Source organism: Octodon degus, unplaced genomic scaffold, assembly GCF_000260255.1.
Source record: "Octodon degus isolate 3935 unplaced genomic scaffold, OctDeg1.0 scaffold00133, whole genome shotgun sequence".
NCBI classification, from domain to species: domain Eukaryota; kingdom Metazoa; phylum Chordata; class Mammalia; order Rodentia; family Octodontidae; genus Octodon; species Octodon degus.
Window position 1 is genome coordinate 6,228,925 of NW_004524709.1, and position 25,301 is coordinate 6,254,225.

General features: G+C 39.1%; 1 protein-coding gene across 1 annotated transcript in view; it reads left to right on the forward strand.

Moving 5' to 3' along the window:
* Positions 1–3,834: 3,834 nt before the first annotated feature.
* Larp4b (La ribonucleoprotein domain family member 4B) overlaps positions 3,835–25,301 on the forward strand; it is a 125,061-nt gene continuing 103,594 nt past the window's right edge. The window contains exon 1 of the mRNA XM_023701340.1: positions 3,835–4,108. The gene's annotated coding sequence lies outside the window, so the exon portion shown is untranslated. The remainder of the gene's footprint in view (positions 4,109–25,301) is intronic.

The following is a 25,301-nucleotide window of genomic DNA, read 5'->3' on the forward strand; positions in this document are numbered from 1 at the left end:
TTAGACCACTGAGCCATCTCTCCAGCCCCTTCATTGATTTTTAACTCAATGACTTTTAGTGTTTATTGCTGGTTCTTGTCTATATAAATTCTGATAGCTGCAACACAACAGAGATTTTTAATAATATTTTTTTCATTTACAAATTAGCATTGTATTTTTTTTTTAAGACAAGGTCTTGCCATGTAGTCGAGGCTGGCCTCAAACTCATGTAGCTCATGCTGGCCAAACTTTTGGGGATCCGTCCATCTCAGTGTCCCAAGTGTTGGGTCTATAGGCATTCACCACCACAGTTGGCTGCATTCTCCTTTAAAGAGGAGCTTCTCCTTGTCCTACCTCATCTGTATTACTTTTTTACCTACCCATTTATTTACATTTCTTGGTTTCTGCATAAGTGTATGTATATTTTCCATTCAAAGCATTCTAGTACTTCCACCTAATTTAACTGAGCCAGTTCCATATCATGTTTCTATTCTGGTCCCTTTTGTGGCAGGAGATACTCTACAGGAAAAGTTTCTAAAGGCCCCACCTTGCCTCATAATAAAAACTTGATCCACTGAAAAGTTTTGGCATCTTCCTTCTCACCTGGAGTTTTTCCTGCATGGAAGGCTTGGGGGAAGCCCTGCTGGCCTTGGTCTCTGGCCTTGGACTAGTTATCACTTTCTGGTTCCTTCCCAAACTGGTTTATATCCTCCCTTAGGACACTTTCTTTATTCCTTAGTGTTTACTTGCTGCTATCTCTTCTGTTGTTTTCTTCCCAGAATTTTGCAGATTAACTAAGGCACAGTACACAGTAGATATTTGTTTAATTAATGGGCAAATTAGTATTATAAATCATTAAGAACAGATTTTTGGGTATTGTAGTTGAATCACAAATAAGCTTGCTAAAATACAGATCAGGTAATTTTTGAATGATAATATATACGATGTAGAAAAAAGTTTACTTTTCACAGAAAATGCTAGGATAATAAAAGAATGCTTTTAGATATGGCTTAAACTCAGGCCTTTAACAAGGATATCGTTTCATACTTTACTCCATGATTCATTCAACAGATGTTCATTGATTAAGTATAATGTGCCAACCATGTCACATTGTCTAAATTCCTTTACTTTTATTTTCTTCCACCTCAGAAACCACTGAGCTGTTTCTGCCTCCAGGGAACTGACCATTTGGCAGTGAAAATGATGTTAGTTGCCGTCAAATAGCTCAGCGGATTAAACCAAAAGGGTTGGGGGGTTCTGATCCCTTGGCCCCGTGTGGTGGCGCACCTATAATCCCAGCTCTTGGGAGGCTGTAAACAGGAGGATCACTATGAGTCTGATCTAGTAGTGAGATCCTGAACACCCTGTAGGCCCTTCCTTAAAACACACACACACACACACACACACACACACACACAAGTCAGTTGAAAATTATACAGTATGAGAGGCCGGGCAGATGGCTCAGTAGAATAAGTACTTGCCAGGCAAGGGGAAGCATCTGAGTTCAATCTCCAGTTCCAAAAAAAAAGAGGAAAAGAAAAAGAAAATTATACAATATGATAAAGATTTAATAGAACTATGGACAAAGTGCAGAGAAAACCCAGGAAGGAAATCAACAACTTAAAAAGATTTAAATGGTTGATATTTGAGATGTATCTTGAAAAAATAAGCAAAGAATGACCAGAGTAGGGTAAGAACATTTGAGGAAAGTCACACCCTAAGGTGCTCAGGAACTTCAAATTTCTTTTTTTTTTTTCCTGGTCCATGATGGGGATCAAACCTGAGTTATCATGACCACCGAGCCCTATGAGTTATTTTGACGACTTATCATACACTATCAACTGCTAATCTACCTTTCATTAAACACTACAGTACAGAATTTGGAGCCTATAGACCAAACAACTCAATGTCTTGTGTGTGTGTGTGTGTGTGTGTGTGTGCGCGTGTGTGTGTGTGTGTGTGCGCAGGACCTCACTACTCAGCTTGGACTGGCAGTAATCCTCCTGATTTATGCTTTCCTAGTGCTGGGATTATAGGCATGTGCCACTGCGCCTGGACTCCATCCCCGGCTCAGGGTGCCCCGGAAGTGGGGGTGGGGAGGGGCGTGGCATGCGGTGCCAGGGATAGAACCCTGGTCCCTGAGTTTACCTGTGCAAGTGCTTAGTCTGCTGAGCTATATCGCTGGCCCTCCCAATGTCTTAAAAAATGCTCAGTATACAAAAATGAATTCAAAGGTAGGGTGTTTTAACCCCTCAGTGTAAGAAAGGTACAAGATTGGGCTAAAGACAGATAATTAGGTTGTGAATGGCTTTCTTTCTCTGAAGTGGAACTTGGACTTTATTCTGTAGTGAAGACAGTAGAGAAGGTCTCTAATGAAAAGATGTTGAGGTTTTTAAAAGAAATGCTTCTTAGCGTTATGAATGCTGGACATAGCCTAGCCATGCTATTAAATCTGGGGATAAACAAGGCAGGCGAAACTAGCAAGGACGAGCATAAGAGTGTTAATGTTATCTTTTTCCTGAAGTTTTTTACAGGCTTGAAATCGCAATCAGATGATTATAAACATGGATATGAATATAATTACTGTACTTGACTTGCAAATTGTCTCAAAGCTAGGACGAAACAAGGTATCACAACAGAGAATGCACAAATACTCTCAATATAGTCCTAACTACCCAATGTATGCGATTGTGTAAGGGTTTCCCCTAAATGTAAAATTATGGCAATTTGAATATCACAAATAGGAACAAGGAAGCAGCACAAGTACAGGATAATCGTGGATACTGAGATGATCAGACCAGTACTACAGGACACTAGGCAGCAAGCTTTAAAAACAGTCCAAATTCCTTTACTTTTATTTTTTTTCCATCAAATTTATCAGAGATGGGATTGGTAAAGTGTTGCAAAGTAATTTACTACTCCTGCATCTTCACCATCCACACTTAAAACAAAATTTAATCTTTCTCGCTGAGGAGCAGCTGAGAACACCTCCAATTGCTCCAACGCGAATCCCCAAATCCCAGTGTGACCCCACCTGGATCTACAGTCCCGACTCAAGGCCTGGGGGAGGGGTAAAGGCAGAAGGCACCCGAGGGCGAGGTGGAGGAAAAGCTCAGGGGTCTGAGGCCGGGGCTTGGGCTATCCTCCAGGAGGCGCCGGTTCAGGGTACGCAGGCAGGCAGGGCTGGAGCCCAAGTGGAGAAAGCAGATCGGGGGAAAGGGTCAAAATCCGAAGAAGCTCGGGCGCGGCGCGGGTAGGGAAGGGTCGGCCTCTCGGGACTGGAATCGAGCAAGGGCAGGGTGGGAAGTCCCAGGGCAGCCGGGCAGGGGCAAAGGTTGCCACTAGAAGGATACCTCCGGTCGGTGCAGACCCAGCTATCTGAGACTGCAGCAGGTGGCCGGACGCCCAGCCCATCAAGTCCGTTACAGGACCAGATCCAGAAGTACCTTACCGCGCCCAGCCCGTTAGCTGCGATGGAGCGGTGAGGAGGGGCTATGGCGAGGGCGGGGCACATGGCGGCGTGAGGCACGCCGGACGCAGTGCGAGATCGCTGGGCGCGGCGTTCGCGGTGCCGGGTGGGGAAAGGAGGTGTGCGCGAAGCGGGGCGGGGCGTACGGCGTGCGCGCTCGCGCTCGCGCCAATCACAGAGCCCGCGAGGGGGTGCGCTCGCAGAGGCCCGAGGGGAAGGGGCGGTCCAGATGCCGTACGCACCCAGTCCCCGCGCCGCACTTCCTGACGTGAGGCTCTCCCGGGCTCCGAGCGCCAGTCGGCTGGCCCAGCGGGTAGGTGCGCCGGGTTAAGGCGCGGGGGCGCGCGGGGACGCGCGGGGGCGGGACTTCCGCTGGGCCCCGGAAGTGGAGCTGTGTGTTCTCATGCGAACGGGAAGGAGCGTTGGGGAACCAGGGTCTCGAGATTGAGACATTTTCGGCCCGAAAGGGGAAGAATCCACCGCCGCCGCCACCAGTCCCCCTCCGCCCTTCCTACCTGCCTCCGGCCCGGCCCGGCCGCGCCGCCTCTTCCTGCCGTCTCCCTCCTCGGCCGTCCCCGCGTGTTGCGCGGTCGCCGGGCACCGGGGCTGCGGCGAGGAGCCCGCGGGCGGCCGGTCGGGCGGGGCGGGCGGTGCTGACAGGTGAGCGGGTCTTCTTTGGCCCCTGGTAGACCAGTTTTCTTCCTGGCCGGTGCTCGGACCCGCGCCCGTTCCCGCCTGTCACCGAGCCGCCATCTTCCTGGAGGGACACGGCCCGCGGCTGGCAGGGCTGGGCCAGGCCAGGCCAGCGAGGACCGAGGCCGGGCTAGCACCGCGCGCGGGTTGGGGCAGGTTACGGCCGGGGCTGGAGTCGGGGAGGGCCGAGCAGCACCGCGATCGGAAGGACCAGCGGGCCTTGGGCTGGGGTCAGGCAGGGCCTGGGCAGACCGAGCAAGGCCGGGCTGGGCGGAAAGGACCCGCGGGCCGCAGTTGGACTGGAGCGGCGCGGCAGGGGTTGGTAGGGTTGTGCGAAGTCCGGCGGGCCCAGGGTCGCCCCTGAGGTCTGGTCCCCTCTAATTGGAGGGTGTAACCCGAAGAGGATGCGCTGGGGTCGCGGGCTGCCAGCGCCCCAGGCCGGACCAGCGTCGGGACCCGCAGTGCGGCTCCGAGCCTCGCCCCCTTGGTCCCTCGGTCCCTCGGTCCCTCGGGCGCGGGGACGCGCGGCTGATCGGGGAGGGATGGGTCAGTGGGGAATCGCATTCCTTTAGAACCAGGAAGTTGGGATCCTGTTGCTCAAGTGTGTTTGGAATGCCACCTTTTTCCACTTGATAAACTTGAGCTGGGCCAGATTCTCAAGGAGTTAAAAACAGAAGTTAAACGTGATAATGATGATTGTTTGCCCTGGGACTGTAGGAACCTTTAAACTATTTGCTTCACAGTGGCGTACAGCCTAAACTTTAAGCGTTATTCAGACTTCACTTTTACTCAGTATACTCTTCCTTCTTTTCCTTGTATTTGTTGAATTTTGGCTGAGATAGAAGTTGAGACAGTTATTTGTAGAAAATTATCTCTTATTTGATTGTCATTTAAGGCCTTGTTGCCTGCAAAATAACCTTAATCATAAATTGGAAGTTTGAAGTTTTTGGTAACAGAGTAAACGATTCTGCAGTGGAGTTTGTAAGTATATACATTAGGCGTGAGGATTTTTTTTTTTTTTTTTTAAACAGAGGCAACACCAACTTGAAGGTAAATCTTGTAAGTAAATGTGAAAATAATTTTCATTTTTTTCTTTTGGGATGTTTAGCTGTTCTCTTATTTTCAGCTGTGTCAGTGTTCAAAATACGCTTGAAATTTGTGCCCAGTTGTAGTTTAGGAAGACCACAAGGGAAGAAAAGAACGCTGTTCACTCTTTTGGTGGTCAGATAGTATATATGATATGCAATTTCCATACTTCCCTAACCTGCGTGTCTCCCTTAATTTATAGTAAGGGCAATTTACAGAAGTTGAAATGGTTGTGGCTTTTTTCTCTGTTTAATATACCGAAAGGCAATTTTGTAATCAAGCTGTACAAGAAATAGTTTACAAAGTTACAAGAAGTAACTATGGAGGCTTTCTAGAGTTGCTAAAATAGATACTTTCTGAAAGACATAAAATTAACCAGTTTATTCGACCATAAATTTACTTTGTATACTTTGAAACTTGTTGGCTTAAAAGTAAGTTTTATCCTATATTTTGGAGTATTAATATGATTTGAGTTGACATTTACACGAATGAAAACTCATTGAACATTGTTTTCTTGGTGCTTAAGTTTCTCATCTGTAAAGGAGCGCTTATAATAATAGTCTTATGGGACTGTTGTAATACAAATGTAGATATTGGCTTTTTTTCTTTCGATTATTTTTATTAAATTCTTATTTTAAAAAAAAATCCTATTTTTAATACACAGTTTTGAAGCTGTCCACTTTTTAAGTACTATGAGGGGTTCCCTCCCCTCCCCACCATCGCATCTGTCTGGGCAGAGAAGAAAGGTTCTGAGGAAAAATAAATTTGAAGAAAAGTTACAGTATTCTACATTTAGTAGAAGCCAAAGAGAAAATAGATGACAAGTATAGACGTTTCCTTGCATTGCTTTTACTGTGTCTCTAGAAAAGTAGATGAAATTAAGCATTAGGAAATTCAGGAAGAAATTTTAATGTTTTTGAGGCATTGCCCTTTTTAAAAAATGAGACTTAGCAAATTTATTGAATTTTGTATGATTTCCATAAATATGTGCAAAATTTGACAAATATATTAAGTCAGTGGAGACAAATTTTACTTATTCAATTGTTTTCTCTCTGCCTTTTTCTTTGTTTGATACTGGAAATTGAACCCTGAGCATTTGCACTGAGCTGCATCCCCAGTCTCCTACTTCTTTTTATTTTGAGATGGGTCTTCCTAAATCCTGAAATTTGTCTGGGCTGGGCTCATAATCATCTTGGCTCTGTCTCCGAGAGTGGTGGGGTTACTCGCCTAAGTTGTCATGATTGGCTACTCACATTTTTTCCTTAAAGCAGTCCTCATATATCCTAAAACATTTCTAAAATACAGTACTAAATACAAGTGGAAGCATCAAATTGTTAATGGTAATTACAATAAATGGTACTTTGAAGAAAGTGCAACTACTTGGACATAGAATTGCAACAGTATTTACACAGTTTTGTATTAATAGATTTCTAGTCAGTTCTGTTTACCAATTTAGAAATGGCTGAAAAACTTTGACTGCTAAAGTCATGTTGGCATTCATACTTTCCATCAAATTAGAAACTATGATTATAATCTGGGCCTTCCAGTTTTAGTAAGGTGTTAGCTTTGTGATATTCTATTGAGGTTGGAAAAATGCCATGCAGGTACATGCTGTGTAGGTATATTTGTACTTTAAGTTGCTTTTTTTCTTATCTTAGAGTTAAAAGCACATTTTTAAATTAGTCTTTTATAACATGCTACACCCTTATGTTTGCTCAGATTTAAGGATATTTTCAGATTGTTAATATGTGTATTTTTGTAATTTATTTTATGTATTTTTGTAATTTATTTTATAAAGTCATCAAACCATTTTCTGATGAATAGAAGGAAACATGAATGGTGAAATTTTACTGAAAAAATACAGTGTTAGAAATGGAAACCACAGCAGGGGTTTGTTTATACCTTTTTAGGGGTTGTACTTCATATGAAGAATTCTTTTTCTGTGAGTTAATTGTAAAGAACATATTAAATGAGATATTATGTCTGAGAGGTTAAACTCACCAGACCTGAGTTTGGTTAAGTTTCTAAAAGCCACCTCCCCCCAGTTCTCATGATGAACTGAGCTATATCCCCAGCCATTGTTTTTGTGGGTTTTTTTTTTTTTTTTTTTTGTATTTTAAGGAAAGGTCTGCAGAGTGTTCAGGGTCTCACTACAAGGTCAGACTCAGTGATCTGCCTGTTTACAGCCTCCCACGGGCTGGGATTACAGGCCCACCACCATGCCCAGTATGAATTGCCATCTCAGCGTTCCCTGAGGGTGGAGTCTGCACTGCAGGCCCAGGGATTGAATCCCTGGCCCCTTCCTACACCTGCTTGCAGGCATTTTAATCTGCTGAGCTATTTGGCTGGCCCCAAAAGTTATATTTTAAATCTTGATTAGAAAATGAATTTTCAAACAAAAGAAAGAAAAGAAAAAGAAAATGAATTTTCTTACTAGGACATAGAATTGAAAAGATGGGAAGCCATTAGTTTCTCTTAGGAAGACAGGGCCCCTCCTCCAGTAGTCGAATGCTTTATTTTTCCTGCATACAAATATCTTTAGTAGGAATAAGGAAAATTATTAGCTCAGCTGTCTGTGTTTGCTTCTGTTCCCTTTCTCACCTCACTTACACCTTTTGTCCTTCTGCCTTTATATATTGTCTTTTCACCATTTTTCTGTTGAAGCTGTCATGACTCGTATTTTAATCACAAGGGATTTGCAATTGAACATTGCTGATTTTACATCTTCTCTCGTAGTCTTGTTCTTTATTTCCCGCTGGCTTGTGAGATTTGGGCCATAGATTATATTGTAATCTTCAAAATATTTCATAGTTAACATGAATTTGAAAGCATGTAGTGAGTCTTTAATTTTAGGGAGAGTTTAATACTCATTAATAGGAGACTTAGTCTTCAGTAAAAATGTTCCTTTGAAGTCAGTGAGCTCAAGTTTAGGCTAAAAACTGATCCGTTAGGGTGGTAATTTTTACCAGTCAAAATAAAATACTCTTATTAGCATTTAAGTCATATAACTAGAGATTGTAGTAAAAGCATATCCTTCTTACTTGGTTCTTTTTAGAAAATCATCAGAACTGTCCCAGGTTCATAAGCATAGCATAGCTCTTCTTGTTTGACCATGCCAGATCTGCGTCTTCCTTCATTTCCCTGTCTCACCTTTCAGGTTGGACCGTTGCCTCCCTGTCCTCTGAATTACTACCCCACCCCAACCCCAACATAGTATTGCAAATACTATTTACTGCCTTTGTTTTTGGTTTCTTTGCCTGAAGTTGTATATTCCCCAGGTCTTAAACTTTTAAAAATTTTTATTTAGTTATTTAACCTACCCTTTAATGTATTTCAGGAGTTTTTCAGGAACCATTCCTTTAATTTCTTAAGTGAACTTGAGTGTTTTTTTAAAAATTGATTAATTAATTTAATTGATACAGGGTCTCGCTAAGTAAGTAGTTCAGACTCACAGTGATCATCCTGTCTCAGCCTCCGCAGCTCTGGGATTATAGGCATGTGCCATATATACCCTTGTCTTACTTACCACATACTATAATTATTCTTGGGGACAAGATCTTTTTGTGCATATAATCTATTTGATGAATTTAGTGCTTGGTATAGTATACTTTATTTTATTATTATTTTTTAATGTATTTGGTTGTTGCAGGGTCTCACTACGCAGCTTGGACTCGTGGTGATCCTCCTGCTTTCAAAGTCCCCAGCACTGGAATTACAGGTGTATGCCACTACACTCCATACTCTGTGGCTGACCCAGTCTGCCCTGGGGGTGGGGTTTGGGATTGAACTGTGGTCCCTGTGCTTGCCTAAGCTTTCCTAAGCAGGTGCTTTAATCCACTGCGCTATCTTGCCAGCCTCTGGTATACTTTAGGTGTGGATATCCAATTTTTGGCTTGACTGGGCTGCACTGAATAAGGGATATTACCTTGGACCATATGTAAAATATATAGTCTAGTTCATATACATAGGTTACAAACTTTTATTTTTTATTTTTTTGGCAGAACCAGGGATTGAACTCAGGCCCTTACACTTGCCAGGCAAGTGCCTATTCTACTAAACCATCTCCCCGGTCCACAAACTTTATTTTTAAATTTTGTTATTGTGATGTTGAAGTAAAATGTAATTAAATAATAAAACTTACATGTCTGCTTACTATCAATGATCAGACCTTTATAGGTGCATACTTCATAGGTAGATTGAACTATACTATTACCAGTAATTCTTGTGTTTTACTTGTTTAGTCGCACAGGTGAATAGTGTCTGGTACACACTGGCTTTCTTTAAACCATGTGGCAGGTAGAGTTAGCATTGGACTGTGCCTTGCCCTATACAGAGTTTTGCTGGCATCTACATCATAGTTCTTTAGTACTGGGTAGTCAAGTAAAAAATATTACTAAAAAATTAGATAATGTTTAAAGTTTATAGTCTTATATGACCATGTTACTAGCTGTGTAGGGCCACATGAAAACCATGTGTTATATAAACCTGCTTAGATGTTTATTAAATTTAGTTCTGCCTGGGAGTTGTGGTACACACCTGTAATCTAGCTCTTGAGGCAAGAGGATCACTGCAAATTCAAAACCAACCTGCACTACAAAGTGAGTCCAAGGGTAGCCTGAACTCCTTAGTGAGACCCTATCTTGAAAAGACAAAAAAAAAGAAAAAAAAAATTAAAATTTGTTTCATTAGAGGGATAAAAGCAATGCCTAAAGACATCTCCCACCTCCATTTTGCTGATCATGTATTTGCATAGATTCATACAGAAATGTGAGAATCTTTACTTGAGAGATATTAGAAAGTTTCTGAAAGTGCCTAAAAGTTATGTTTACAGAATTTTAGTTGACTTTTCTTAGCACATTTAGTGCATGAAGTGGTATAAAGTACAGTAATATAACCATAGGACTTCTAGACCTTAGTGTTTCTCAGTCTTTTGATAGTAATAACACTTTCATCCTACTTTTATTTTTCTTTAAAATTGAAACAGCCAAAGTTAAAGCAACTACAATATTGAAATGCATTTTAAATATTCAGTGATGTTCTATTTAAAGTCACCTAGACTAGCATTTGTTTTGTTTTGTTTTTTTTTCCCGTAATTTTATTGAGAAACAAATAGCAATGAGACAGTTTCAAATCAAATTGGTAGGACAGTTTCAATAATTAACACATTGCATACTCTCTTCCTAGTGGTTATTTGCTGTACAAGATGCGGACTTGATATCCTATTTACAAACACTATTAGAACAAATCCCTCTATTCATTAAGAGAATGTAACTATATATCTATCCTAACCATTTTTAGACTAGCATTTGAATGCTGATGTCTCTCCACTATTTCCTCAGATAGTCCCTTTAATATTGTTGTGATTTTTATGGAATATTCTGCCCTGGGCTCTCCTTATCTCCCTTCTGTATTTTACTTACAGTACTTAGTGATGTTATAACATGCCATATAAAATACTTGTGTCTGGGGCTTTTTTTTTTTTTTTAATGTATTTGGTACAGGGTCTCACTGTGAGGCTCAGACTCATAGTGATCCTCCTATTTTCAGCCTCCCCAGTGCTGGGATTACAGATGTGTGTCACCATGCCCGGACTCAGTGGCCAACTTGGCAGGACTGAGGACAGGGCCAGCTCGGCATGCAATAGGGAGATCCAACTCGGTCCCTGCACTTGCCTAAGCAGGTGCTTTGTTTGCTGGGCTATCTTGCTAGCCATTTGGCTTTTTGTTTGGTATTTGATTATAAACTATGAGGTATAGGGTATTTTTGTCTGTTGTATTCATTGATATGAATCCAGATCTTAGAAGTATCTGGCATATACTATATACTGTTAATTAGTTTTTGTGCTGCTGGGGGTTGAACCCAATGCTTCATTCATGCTGGGCAAGCACTGTTGAGTCACACCTCCAGCTCCTAAATAATTCATGAATCCTAAGGTTAAAAGGAACAAAATGTCTCCCCTTTTTTTGAAGCTTGCAGTCTCTTAAGGCAGGTAAACGATTGCATCATCAAATAGAGAAGTACAGTGTAAAAAATAAGCCAACATAGATGTAAACTTGGAGGAGTCAGGAAGACTTCACCAAGTAGGTACTGGGATTGATTAAAGGGTTAAGTGTGATGAGAGAATAGCCAAAGATAGTGAAATGTACAGTGACTTGGAGGTCAAAAGAGTAAAAGGATTTTGAAGAAACAATGCAGTTATGGCTTAATGATGAAGAGAGTAACTAGGAAAAGTAGGTGGGGATCTGGATCTTACTGGGTCTAGGAGGTCCTTGTGTAGGTTGAGAATTTTGTTCTTCATCCTGAGGGTAGTGGGAAATAGTAGGAGGGATTTAAACCACATGATCAAAATTGCCTTTTAAAAATGATTGTTCTGCTTTATGGAAAATGACATAGAGGAGGCAGGAATGGGCACACACAGATGGATATTACTTGGCAGCAAGGTTGAAAACCCTCTTCTTGTACTTGTTCAAAAAGGCCAAGTCTCAGTCTAAATGAAGAATAGCTTGGTTAAAACCCCATTTGTGTGTATTACACAAATTCATGCATGTTTTAAAAAGTTTTTTAAACATGTCTTAAATCTATTGTAGCCTTTGCCAGTTGTTTAAAGTATATTATTTCTTTCTTTTTTTTTTTTTTTTTTTGGCGTAACTGGGGATTGAACTCAGACCCTTGTGCTTTCCAGGCAAGCACTTACTCTACTGAGCCATCTCCCCGACCCCTATTTCTTTCTTTCTTTTCTTTTCTTTCATTCTTTTTTTTTTTGTACTTTAGGGAAGGGTCTACAGCGTGTTCAGGGTCTCACTACTGGATCCTACTCATAGTGATCCACCTGTTTATAGCCTCCCAAGAGCTGGGATTACAGGCGTGTACCACCATGCCCAGTCTTAATTGCCCACTCAGCATACTGTGTGGCCGGCATGGCAGGTCCGGGGATCAAACTTCCAGCCCCTGAGCCTGCTTGCAGGCACTTTAATCTGCTGAGCCAGCCCCCTATTTCATATTTTTTAATGCAAACTAATTAACAGGGTTTTTTTTAGGAACATCATGTGTAAATAGAAACATTTTGTTTTTACATTCCAAGAGCTGTATTTTTGTCAGTGATCAAATAGTAAGATAAAAAATCAAGTGACCAACTTGATATAAATTTACTTGTTTCAATGGTTGTTATCTTAGTGAACAAGTTCCTTAATACTTTCTTTTTAAAACTAAGTTTTCTGAACATCATTTCTGCTTGTTGATTATATTTTTGCACCTAATTATTGATTTTATCTTCTACATAATGTCTATTTACCAGTGCAGTTGAAAGCCAGTCATACATCTTTTACTTTCTGTACACAAATTGCATGTCATACCTTTCCATAGTCAAAAAACCAGTTACTTTTTTAAAAAAGAGCAGTCCAGGTTTTCTTTTTTAATGAATTTTGTAAGGAGGGAGCATTTAGTCAAGTTGGGGAGCAATGACTTTCTGAGAGGCAATACCAAAGTCTCAATCTTTGGTAAGGTGTTAATAGACTACTTCTCCAAAGGAAAGACACCATGGGAATGTTAGTAGAGTACTTCTCTAAAGGAAAGACTCCATAGCACGATTTGGACCTGTTGAGGAACTAGTCTTTTGCCTTAACCACTTGGCTCTGATTGCATGATCAGGAGCCTTGAAAAGTAGGCTTGAGGGCCCAGAGATTTAGCTCAGTGGTATAGTGACTACCTGGCAAATGTGAGGTTCTGCGTTTCGTTCCCAGGCCAGTCATCCTGTCCGTCTCGTGTTCTCCCTCCCCCTGCATGCCAAAAAGCAGATGAGTTGAACATGGAGGTACATGTCTATAACCTCAAGCTACACCAGAGGCAGAGATAGGAGGATTGCAAGTTTGAGGACAACTTGGGCAATTTATGCAGAGCTATGTTAAGATTTAAAAGGAGGAGGACTGGAGGTGTGTTTCAGTGGTAGAATACTTGCCTACCAGGGCTAAGGCCCTGGGTTCAATCCCCATTGGCCACAAAGAAGTAGACTTGTCTCTGCAAAGGGCAGGGTTGGGGAAACAGCTGCCATTGAAAATCCAGATATTTAAAGGAAAAGCAATTTCTTTTGTGTTTGTAGAAGGTAAAAACATTCAAACAGAATTGGTAATGTTGTCATTTAGTGTGTTTCTTTAGTACTGCTTATGCAAATGTTTAATGTAAAAGTCTTGACTATCACTCCTTGGTGTGATTTTAAGCTCCATATTCCTCAGTGGTTAGTATCTTTCTGTCCAGGGGGATAAAGGATTATCAGGCTACAATGCTAGTTCAGGTTGCCCTTCAGTGATTCATGTAGAGTGCAGACTATTGTGTAAATGAGTAACTGTGAATCAGTAATATTTACTTCATACTCTCAGGAAGGCCAAGGGATGAAATGCAGGAAGATGTGTCACCAGTGGTCACTGTGAGTGTGTCTTGCAGTTGTTCATTCACACACCACCACCACCGCCCCCACCACCTGCTCTTGGTTGGGGTATACATTGGTGAATTTAATCTACTTTTAATCAGTCTGATTATTATCTATGGAATAAGGGGAACCTATAATTCTTTTTGACTATTCATATAAAATGTGAATGAAGTAGCACCTTGATGTAGGACAATCATTTTTTGAAACTTTGAAATGTCCATTAATTTGTCAACTGAGATTTGATGAATAATTTTTGAAAATAACTACTAGAAAAACCGTGTAACATTGCAGTTGTACTGTTAGAATTTTAGAACTCTAAAGACTCATAAATAGAAATCCAAAGAAGCAAACTTAATGTGAAATACATTCTGGCTAGATGATGGCAGAGAGAGTACTGTAACTGGTCTCTTAAGTTCAGTGTCTCGTTTTATTTTTACGTTGTTTCAGAGTCCACTCATGATTCATTCAAGGTATTTCTGCAGTAATTTCAAAATAAACCTTGAAATTGGTAAAAACGTTATCTTTATGTCTCTGTGTCTGTTACAGGATTTTAAGTAAGGTCTTAATATTTTTAAAAGCAGATTTTTGGCGTTCTGTGCTTTTAAGATTGAAATAATTTATAATCATGCGTCACTTATGTTGAAGATAGTCTGTTCATCACTGTAGGAACAACAGAGTACCTAGTATAAACCTGGATAGTGTGGACGTGCTGCCAGACTAGCAGAGTGTACTGTTTTGTAGTAAAGTTTTAAATGAACAGTAGTACACTGTAACAAGAAGTAGTAAATCCTGAAGTATTCTGTTCTGTACTTAATTGTATGAGCTATATTTCCATATAACTAGCAGCACAGTAGGTTTGTTTATATCAGTATCATCGTAAACATGAATAATACACTGTACTAGATTTATGACATGATATTGAAATAGTTAACAGTGTTACTAAGTAATAAATTTTTCAGCTTCATTATAATCTATGGGACCACTATCATGTGCAATTAGTTATTGACTAAAATGTCATTTATTTCATGACTATTTCAGGAAAATTAGGGATTTTGTCATTTTTTGGTGATTTAATCCAGACAGGGATAATAGGAATTCCAGTCAACCTTTTTCCAGTTTGTGTAATATAGACTGCAGTTTCCAGTTCATTTTTGAGTACTGTAGGAGAAATTCGTATAAATTAAATGGCTTTCTTTCTGAAGCCTCATACAATTGTTTATTTTAGCATCCACAGTGATAACATGGGTTCATTTTTATTCAGGCTCAGGAAACCAATGCCAGAATCTTGTTTTCATACCTGTCACCATTTTTGTAAAGAAAGAAATTGTCTCCAGTGAGCTCTCCTGGCCTTTTGTTTACCATCATCAGGGTACTTGTTTATGTGGCAGGACTGCAGAGTTTCAAACACATAGCTTTCTTAAAAAATTAATGTCAATTACAACAGCTCCTATTCAAATGTGGCTTTTAATTCAGAGGACTGAAAGTCTCTCCCCCACACCCCTTATTGTTCAAAACACCTATCTTACAGTTGGATACTCTGAGGCATGGAAACAGATTGCCTTATACCATGCATGCAATACAGAAAGAGTAGAAAATGAAATTTTTGTCGCTTCTTGCCTTCAAAGCCTATTGCAGAGTATATTCAGCTCCTAGAAAAGATCAGTGTCTTCTGTAGTACCTCATATTTAGATAACTTGATATGGTGTACTTGGGGTTTTAAATCACACATAGTTAAACATGAGAAAGTCAGTCTCTAAACAGGAAGTTTTAATATTGAAGTCAGATGTATCATATTTCACAGCACTTAACAAATTCCTTTACTTTGCTAAGCAATAACTCGGAATTATTGAAGCTGAGATAATAATTGGAATTGCTATTTTTTGCAAGGGGGTTTGCTGAGGAAAAAACCCAGTGCTTCATGAATGGGACACAAGTGCTGTACCACTGAGCTATATCCCCAGCCAACTGACTGGCATCCTAAATCGTTGATTCTGATATTTGCTTGACACTTGTGTTTTAATGTTAGTCATATTATCTACTGACATGGGCATGTAGTTCAACTGGCCTATGACTTGTAATCCAGTTTATAAAATAGAAATAATTCTGTATTTATAAAGTAGTACTAGCAATGTATCTTGGAATATTAAAGTGAGATATTTTTGAATTTATAATTTTCAGACTACAGTTCTTTTCAAAAGTCATATTGCCTGTATAAAGAACAATGTTAGGGAACATTTAATATTACATACATAGTTTGCACTGTTATTCTGGAAAACCTCCAAGTGTCTACAGTAGTAATGCCTAATATTTGGAGATTAGTTTGATTTTGTGCTTAGAATCAGCTGTGACTTTCTGAGCAATTTGAATTTTAGAGTTTCCTTATGTTTGTCTATTGGCTTTCTAGCAGTCATGACTAGATGTTTTTAAGTACATGCTATTGCCAGACACTGCTCTCCACTTTAGGTGTTCTAAAAAGTCCTTTATTGACACTATTAATGATAAAACAAGGCAAGGGGGTGTGCCTGGAATCACTTTCTGTCCGCAAGGAGTCCAGATCCCATACTCATGCTCTTAATTTCTCCTCCAGTGTTTTAGCCTGTTGTGTGTAGACGGACTTGGAAGGAATCCTTGTACTTTTTAGCACTTACATTTAAATTTTGTAGGAGCAAGGGAGATAGCTCCACAGTCTAAGTGCTGCCTGGCTAGGGCAAGGACCTAGGTTTGATCCCCAACACCACGTGCCATGGCAGCCCAACACTGAGCTGGCTACCAAAACTGGGTGTAGTGGCACATACCTATAATCCCAGTGCTGGGGAGGCTGAGACAGGAGGATCACTATGAGTTCGAGCCATGTAGTGAGACCCTGTACCAAATAAGTAAAATGATTTAAAAAAATTTTTTTTTTTTAGTATGTCTTTTTTAGTTGAGAGATTCATATAACTTTCAGCAGATTTTCAAAAAGACTTTTTAGAAGGGCGGGCCAAATAGCTCAGCAGATTAAGGTGCCTGCAAGCAGACACAGCGGCCGGGGGTTTGATCCCTGGACCTGCCGTTGCGGCACGTGCCTGTAATCCCAGCTCTTGGGAGGCTGTAACCAGGTGGATCACTACAAGTCTGATCTAGTAGTAGTGAGACCCTGAACACCCTCCTTCCCTAAAATACAAAAAAAAAAAAAAAAAAAAGATTTTATTTGACCTTTTCCTTTGTGAGTTGTAATGCACTAACAATATTACAACTAATAGTCTTGGTTTTTGGGACAGGAGCTCCCTATCAAGCTGGCCTTAAGCTCACTAAGTAGCCCAGGCTGACCTCGAACTCCCAGCAATGTTCCTGCCTCAGCCTCCTGAGTGCTGGGATTATAGGAGTGCATCACCACATTCAGCCCTATAACTACCAGTTGTAACTATAGTATTGTAACACTAACAATAGTGTTAGTGTTTGTACTTAGGAACTTCTTCAATAATTTGTGCCTTCATAGTTAAATTTTTTATGTCATTGTCTCTTTATATTTAGCTCTTTTGTATGTTTAGATCTTGTGTTCATATATACATAAAGTCTACAAAATATCTAAAATGAAAGGAAAATGAAAATTATACTCAGTAATTTTATCCTAATTAATAAATACTGCCTTTTATGACATTAATCTATCATTTGTAATGTACAGCAACAGAGGCTTTTATTGGCATCTTCTCACTCTTTGCGCTATTTTGATTGGTAGGCAATTTCAAAATTTATTGCCACAAACATTTTTTAATTTTTAAAAAATCTTTTATTTATTTGGTACAGGGTCTCACTATGCAGTTCGGACTTGTAGTGGTCCTCCTGTCTCAGCCTCCCCAATGTTGGGATTACAGGTATGCGCCACTACACCCGATTTCGGTGGCCTGTGTGGTATGCTTGAGGTTCCAGGGCTGGCACATTATATCATACTGAGGATCGAAGCTAGGTCCTTGCGCTTGCCAGGCAGGCACTTAGATCACTGAGCTATCTTCCCAGGGTCACAAGCCAAATTATTAAACACATACTTAATGTGATTTACTGTGTTAGGTACTTACTTGAGTACAACCATGGTTTAGACATGTTCTGGCCTCCCTAGTAATAAAACTTTTCTTTGTGAGACAATGATACTTCAATGTGCTATATTCTGGGATGAAAAGGCCTTACAGGGCCGGGGAGATGGCTCAGTGGAATAAGCACTTCCCTGACAAGTGAAAGGGCCTAAGTTCAATCCCTGGTTCTTGCCAAAAAAAAAAAAAAAGCAAGCAAAAGAAAAGGTCTTACAAGAATATATAAGCTAAGCCAACCCAGACTTTGTGAGAAGTAAAATCTCAGTGGCCATGTTTATTTGTATTTTATCCTAAGTGCAGGATTTCAGGATGACTGATGAATTTCATGTTTTAGGAATATCATTCTGTGGAACCATTATCAGTGGGGTCCTGGGAGATAGAATTAAAGGAACTGTTCAAGTAGTTGGAATAATAATTCAGTTCAGGGATGATGGCATGTTTTCTGAACAATTCAATGACAATATGAAGGTGAAGGTAAAGGTTTTTGAGAAAAGGTAAAAAAAAAATGTATTCTTATATGTCCAGCTTGTGTAATTGAGTCAGTGATACATCTTTCCTTGAGGTAGACAGGATACTGTTTTAAATGAAAAGTTTGTGGGCGTGGAAATGACCTTCTCAAAAGTTGGTAAAGAGTCTAAAAGATCATAAAGTGTTAATTGGACGTTTGCTTAGATAGTTGCATTGATTCAGCCTGTGATGGTACACTGAAGCCATAAAGCTGAGAGCATAAGGGCAAAACTTGGAGGATACAAGAAGGAGCAGCTCCTTTAGCACATGGTCCCCAAGCCCAGTTACCAAGTTTGATGCTTTGTTTCTGTGAAACCTTGGATACCTATGGAATATTTAGTGCTCTAGCTAAATAGGATTCTTTTTAGTGGGTGTCTTCTTTTCATATCAGTTAAGTTGTATGTTTACCAAAGTCATTTTACTTTGTTCTTACAAACTCAGGTTGATTGTACTCATTAGTGTACTTGCATAGTTTGATTGCTATAAAACAGTGCTATAACTTATAAATAAAAATTGCTTACACAAGTCATAAGTTTGAGATGATAGTTAATCTAAAAAGTACAAAAACAGTTAACTCATTTGAAAACCTTAGATACTAGAGAGGCTTAAAAATAAATCACTGAGAAAGCTTTCATTGAGTTAGATAAATATGTGGGATGGGCTTAAAAAATTGAGTATAGTCTTTAGAGAATCTTGTGCCATTCAGGTGATTTTTCAAATATCATATATTAAAAACACAAAGAGAAAAATTTAACTGATATGTTGTAGATGTGGTATATGTAAGAACAAACTTTATGAAATATGTGAATCTAAGAAAAAGGTCTAAAGGAACGTAGAAGTTAAATGATTAAATATGTATTTTTATAAAAGTTGCTTTTTTTTTTTCTTCTTTTTGCCATTCTTTCTAATTGCACAAACAAGAGAGCTTTAATTCTACTTATGCAGAGGAAGAGCAGTCCAAGAAATTTCAGAAAGCATAGCTTTGGAGGTAGAAGAGCCAGGCAGGAGGAGAGAGGGAAGCATCCCCTCAAGGTGGTCTGTGCTATGCTGCTGAGAGGTCCATCCAACTGAACAGCACACAGGAGATTGGTGATGGCCTGTGGTCTTGAAAGGACCATTTTCATTGGAGATTGGGTGCAGAAACAGCCTGAGGTGTATGGTACTGAAACTTCTCCTTAACAGCAAGGCCAGAAAGGTACCAGGCCTCTCATTGTCCATCCCCTTTCACTGTCCTTTGAGACAGGATAAGTTTGGGCATGTTTAAATAATAATAGGAGAAAGATCCAGGGAGGGTGAGATTAAAGAAGGCAACAGGAAAAGAAAGGTGTAATTGAAAAGCTAGGAGGAGGTTATGGGGCCAAAGAGGAAATTGATCGATGACGTGGAGTGTGCCTAAGGAGAGTCACATGAGGAGAAGACACTCTCTCAGGCTTTCACAGAGAGCACATTGGCCAAGCAATGGCCGTGACTCATCCACATGGCTGCACTGACAAAGGTTCTACAATCTGAGGTACAGGATCTCAGGATAAATCCTGAGGGCATTTCACTGACCTTCTCAAACCAAAAAGCTACAACTCTTGTTGCATAGGTTCTGCTTTACCTTGGTCTTAACCATCCAGTAGAAAAGTATGAAGATGAAATATAGGAAGTAAAGCCATGTTGTTATGTTGAGCTGTGGGGGACTCACGTCAATAATTTCTGACATTGCCAATTAAACAGAAGACTCAATGCTAAAAAAAAAAAGAAAAGCTAGGAGGAAATGAGATCTAAACCTAGACCGTAGATGGAAGGATGAATGTATAGCTCATTGCTCCTTCAATTAGTTTGTGTTTTCCACAAACTGCCTTCAATGTAAAAACTACTGAGAAAAAAAAATTCATGTTTATGAGCTTTTTAAAATAATTATATTGAGGAATTATTTAGGTACCTTCTATTGACTTGGGAGGTAAGAGTTCAAGGGCTTACTAGGATTATAATTTTTGATATTTCCTTTTTTCACTGAAGTACTAAAATATACATTAAAAATATTAAATTTCCTAATCAGTAAATAGGCAGATGAATTCAACAGACACTTCCCAAAAAGATGAAGTACAAATGGCCAATAAATATAAGAAAAAAATGCTCAACATGTTCAGCCATTAGGAAAATGGAAATAAAAAGTACGTAGAGATTCCATCTCCTCTTAGGATGGCTATCAAAAATACAAAAAGAGGGGCCAGGGAGATAGCTCAGTAGAATAAGTGCTTGACTGACAAGCCCAAGGGCCTGAGTTCTATCCCTGGTTCCACCACACACACACACAAAAAAAGAGTAAATGCTAATGAGTTTGAGAAGGAAATCTACTCTGTTGGGAATGTTAGTTGAAACTGCTGCTTAGTCCATATGGAGGTTCCTCAAAAAACTGAATATAAAACTACTGTATGACCCCTCTGTACCACTCTTTGGTATATACTCAAATTAAAATCAGCATGCTATTAAGGCAGTGCTGTAGTGAGCTGTTTGTTATTGAAAACTTTTAAGAGGTTTGCCATCCCTGTTGCAAGCGTACCTGAATACCTATCTTTATTGAATACAATTTACAGTAGCCAAGATACATTACCAGCCTAGGTGTCCTATCAGCCAGTAAGTGTTGATAGAGAAGTGTAGGTAGAAAAAAGTAAAATTTTATTCAGCCATAAAGAATGAAATTTTTTTTGTGAGAAAATAGATGGAACTGGAACTGGAAATGTTAAAACAAACAGAGTCAAAACCAGAACTATTCCCCCTAATATTTAGAATCAAAAAAGCAATGATGACTGAAAGTACAGGGGAGGCTATTATTAGACAAGGGAGTAGTGAGGAGAGGGGAGCGTTAAGAGAGGATAATGGAGGAATAGATATCCTCAACATGTTATATATCCAAGTATGAGAAGTTCCATCTTGAAACCTAGTATATTAAAAATACTGAATTCAAGAAATGATATTTATATATCTTGAAAGAAGACATTTTATCATTACTTATTAATGCTGTAAATGGCCTTTATTTATCTTTGAGATAAGTCTCTACTTGTTTGGCTGATCTTTAAATCCTGTGGTCAAATGATCCTCCCACTGTAGCCTCCCCAATAGCTGGATCTGTAGGCTTGCTGCTCTACACACAGCTAAATGGCTTTTAATTCTAAGGAAAATGATTTGGATGTTGAGATAGCAAGCTTTTAGGGAATGGAACTTGATAGAAAGTTGCCATTTTTATAACCACCATCTTTGCCACAAACAACTGCTTTAAATCTCGATAGACCTTTTGAAGTTTCTTACGGCTAGCTACATTTCATTGCCTTCACTAAACATTCAAGATGTTTGTGCTTTGTTTTGATTTATTGGTTGATTGATTAATATGCATCAGAAATATCTTCTCCCTAAAGCAAAGTTTACTTTTCATTTGACATATGGGAAAACTATGTGGTTGTAGATAGTACTTTAAGAAGTTGATCTTTTGTTGGATAAAGAAATGACAATATCTTGTCAAGCTCATGTTAATTTATGTGTTTTCCTAAGATTCCATGCAGTTCATGTTCTAGAAATTGAACTGTGTCCTGCCACTCCCCCAGCTACCAGACAAACCAGAAACCTTAGTTTCTAGATCAGGTTCTCTGACTTCATTTCTAGGAATAAATATGTCTCAGAGCAGTATAGAGTTAAAGCAGCTCTCAACTGTTTTTCCAGCTCTGATGTGTGCCATTCTTGAAAATGGTTAAGTCTAGTTTTGCTCACCCCATTCCTATCTTATTCTTTATATTTTATGCAGTTTCAGTTGAAAGATAGTACTGTAGTTCTGTGATCATAAATTGGGAGGTGCAGTAGAATATGATCTGTAGGCTTTAAGGAAATGCAACTTATTCATAGGGTGAGGTGAATAGAAACTTTATAACCATGTAACTAAAGGAAACAGTATCCTCTCCAGTATTTCTGAAGAAAGATCTTAGTCTTTTGAAAGCTTTTGGCTGTTATGACATTTAATTCTGTCTTCCTGGGACAAGTATGTGCCAATATTACTTTGTCCATTGGCATGTTCTGTTTTCAAATACAAATGAAAGTGCAGGTTTTCATGGAAAGTATCAATGATCTCAATGATCAGATTCAAAATGGATTAAGAAAGCTGTGTAGTAAAAGAATTACATATATGTAATTCTGTAAGGTGAAAATAAAGTAGAAGCACTGTTCTCTGTCCAAAAAGTAATACTACATATATGTCAACTGTAAATTGTTTTTTTTCTCTTCTCTGAACCTCATACACACTTTACTTGCCACCAAATATGTTAAAGACGTGACACAAGTAAGCAGAGGCACAGAAACTCAGTTGGAAGTACCTTTGGGGCAAGACAGCTTTAATAGTTTTGCAAATGGGGATGGAAATGGGGTGATGCTAGATAAAGATAGGAAGGGTTTAAGCTTATAGCATGGTACAGTATACTGCTAGATTAGATATGGCAAATTGGCACATTTGAGATTCCTGTGTAACATAGGAAGTAGTAGTTAATTTTTAAAATGCTGACAAAAATAGAGATCAGACTATATTGTAAACAGGCTGAACTTAGTTTTTTTGTTATGTTACTCCCTCACAGTAGGCTAAATGAAGTAAACCTGCATTGTAGGTTAAGGGTGTATGCAATCCCTTTGGTAATGTTTCTTTTGTCACAAGGGAAGATAAGCAAATGAAGCTTGGATATTTAGGAAGACAATCCTAAAGTGATTATCTGGCTTTTTCTCTTGTGAAAGTGTGTGAAGAGCTTTTGGAAACAAGTTTTTTTTTTTTTTTTTTAATATGTTCTTTATTGAAAAAGACACGCACAGTATAGGAGGATGTTGTACTCTATATGATTCCTCACATGCTGTAGCTTTTGGCCTTTTCAAAATAATGTTCATTTCAAGAGCCGTTTAATGTCCATTAAGCCAAGTACAAAGCAAGAGATAGGCTTTTTTTTCATACTTCTTCATATCTGGCCCAAATATTTTATTTAGACTTCTTTATAACCAGGTATAGGAAATGGTGATTTGTAGTTTGCCAAAGGTTTAATGAGTAAACTATTCCAAATAGTTAATGAAATCCTGAAGTTTTTGTTTTGAATTGTTTTAATGAGGATCCTAGCTAAATTAATCTTTTTAAAAAAATTATCCTCTTCAGAAGTTTATGTGTCATAGGACCAGTCACAAGTGTTAAAGCTGGAGAGGACTCTTTTCTGTGTGTAGAATTACTAGATAAGTTCTAAATTAAGATTTATTAGTGGAAGATTTTTTTAAATGTCATTTATTTGGTGTATATCTTATGTTAATACTTTCATAATAAAATCTTGCTGATAATTTCTTTTTGCATCCTGTGTCTGATTATATGTCCTCCCTAGGAACAGAACCAACTCAAAAATAAATCATGTTTTTCCACAGCTGGCCTTTTTTGTTTGTTTTAATCTTTTATTTATTTATTTGGTACAGGGTCTCACTTCATAGCTTAGACTTGAAGTGATCCTCCTGTCTCAGCCTCCTCAGTACTGGGATTACAGGTGTGTGCACCCAGTTTTGGTGGCCTGCATGGTGTGTCCGGGGTTCCTGGGGCCAGCATGGCATGCAGTACAGGGGATCGAGCCTGGGTCCTTGCGCTTGCTAGGCAAGCACTTAGACTGATGAGCTATCTCCCCAGCTTTGGCATTTTCAATAGAAGCATAGGTATATGCTTATAAGAGGAAAAATTTATAAATAATGAGTTTTTAAAAAAAATTTATGCGTGTGTGTGTGTGTGTGTGTGTGTGGCCAGCTCAGCCCACCAGGGGGCGGGGCTGGCTGGCATGTGGTGCTGGGGGATTGGACCGCAGTCCCTGTGCTTTGCTAAGCTTGTTCTAAGTAGGTGCTTTAGACCGCTGAGCCATCTCACCAGCCCTAAATAATGAGTTTTTATTGACAGCATCTGGTTAGGAATACTCCAGTGTTGGGTACTAGTTTAAATGTGTAATTAAACAAGTACTCAAATGTGATTTATTTATCTGTTATTGTCTTTGAAAACATTTACTATAAGGAAAGAAGAGCAGGCTGTCATAAACATATTGAATCTTTAAAAACAAAAGACCTAGCATAATAGCTTTCCTAGAAATAACATCCTGTTATTACTCTGTTTTCATGATTTAAGTCTACAGATTCCCTTTTTTTTGGGGGGGTGCAGAACTGGGGATTGAACTCAGGCCCTTGTGCTTGCCAGGGAAACACTTATTCCAGTGAGCCATCTCCCTGGCCCCCCAGATTCCCTTAAGTATGTAATCTGTACAAGGTTCATGGAAGGCACAGAATAGTCTACCCTATGATACTCTTATTCTTTTGTGAAACAGTATATATTTTAAATGTCATAGAAGCTGGCAGCTATGAAATAATGTCTAACTATGCAAGCCAAATGAATGAGAAACTAATTCCTATTTTATTACAGTTCTCTAGAGATAGACCTACTGAGTTTGTGAAAGAATTTCTGTTATTAAAAAATATCCTAATTCTAAAATGCTGTTTTTGAGCTTTAATGGTTGTATTTATCTGCTTTGGGTTTTTTGTTGTTGTTGTTTGTTTTCTGGTGAATTTACTAGTTTCAAAGAGATCAGTTCATTAGGTAAACTGTCTTTATATAAAATACGTCTGTACATGGAAAGCAACAAATTTTTACTTTTAAAATTGATTCCTAAAGAGGATCATACAGTTTTAGGGCACTCTAAAGGTCTTAATATCCTATTTTTCTTGTTTGGACAAAACTCTTTTTACCTACCCAAATGATTTTTTTTTAAAAAATTTTTATTACTGGTTTTTGCAAAATGATCTTAATAGTTATCTTGGTGTTCCTGAAACGGGTCTGTGTAGTATTATTTTGTACTGTCCCTCTCCTTTGATCGTGGCTTTTTTCTCTTAACTCATTGTTTCTGTTCATTGACATTTAGAGTTAGAAGAGACCTTAGCAAACCTCCATTTTTGTGAATGCAAATAGAGAAATACCTCAGTAGCACTGTAGTAAACCCATTATGTATTTGAGTGTACATGAAAGATCATTGGGGTGAATTGTAAAACTATATTCTTG